We start from the raw sequence: 1,311 nt of genomic DNA, 5'->3' as shown, positions 1-1,311 counted from the left end.
AGCATTTCAGCTGAACTTTCGATGATTTCCAGGCACCAAGTGAGGAAAAGTATCCGATGAGGAAACAGATCAGACTCACTTCTGCATTGTCTCCTTCCAAAGTGTTGGCCCCATAATTTCCCATGCCTCCTTTGCTCCTCAGTGCCTTCATGCAGATTTTATTTTAAACAGTTTGAGCCCCTTTTCTAGTTGTGAGAGGGTGCATGGTCTGCCAATATGGAAATCCTTTATAAACCATAAATCCTTTTTTAAAAAGTTAATTCTTAGATCTTCATAGTGAAATAAGTGTATTAATCTTGAACCTGGATCTGGGCACCCATCAAATGAAGCAGCCCCATTGCCTCTAAGATACCTACTGGATTGGGATAGATGTGACCTTGGATGTGGTAAAGCATGGAACAAGGCAGTCAACTTCTTACTGGGGCTGCAGGGCTGAGTAGGGGGAGAGCTTGGGAAGAAAGAAGGAAAAGGAAGTACAGAGGCGCCACACCCCTCAAACCATCTATCGGGAAATCAAAGGCAGGTGCCCACCTTTCAGGCTTTGCCTAGAATCGAGGAGCTTGTTCCCTCCCAGTCACTCAACAAGCTAGAGCTACATGAACCGTTTGTCTTCTGGAACCAAGTGCCTCATTTCCTACTTGAAATTGTGGCTCTTTTCCTCTTGCTCACAAATTTGAGTCAAATCCAAAACTGACCTTTTCTGCTAGGTCTTGCTAAATCGTTACAGAAGAGCGCTGGCAGAGATGTTCTGTGCCCGTGTATCTAATGCCGGCAGATGCTTTCTAGAGCCATGGGTCTAAATCTGGTTATTTTCTTCAAGGTCCCCCTTCTACTCCTGCCACATTTCAGCTCCCCTCTTCTACTCAACCAAGATTCACTGTATTACCCTTTACATTATGTAACAAGGCCACGTCCTCGCTCCTGCCCCCATTTCGGCTTCTTCCAGGATGGGATCCAGGTTTCCTGTGTCTCCCGCAGAACCTAGTCATTAAACACTAGCATGCTAGTTGCTGTTGGGTGGACAGTGCCCACTTGTCATGCAGTTCTGTCTCACAGTTCTCTAATGGCACTGATACGAAGCACTTCCTATCCGTGCAAGACTCTTGAAACTATGAAACTCTTGAAACTTGAAACTCTGAAGCTCTTGGTGGAAGCTCAGAATTCCTGAACTGAGTGGATGTGCATAAAATAAGGTCAGGTTGTGGAAGCCCTGGCCGGTGTCATCACTTTGGAGCCTACAGTGACGTGCTGTGAGGTCAGAGAGTGCATCGCCTGTTCACGTGTGGAAGCCAGAACTCCTAAGCATTGTAG

This window comes from Myotis davidii, unplaced genomic scaffold, assembly GCF_000327345.1.
Source record: "Myotis davidii unplaced genomic scaffold, ASM32734v1 scaffold184, whole genome shotgun sequence".
NCBI lineage: Eukaryota > Metazoa > Chordata > Mammalia > Chiroptera > Vespertilionidae > Myotis > Myotis davidii.
Note: the sequence above shows the minus strand (reverse complement) of the source record.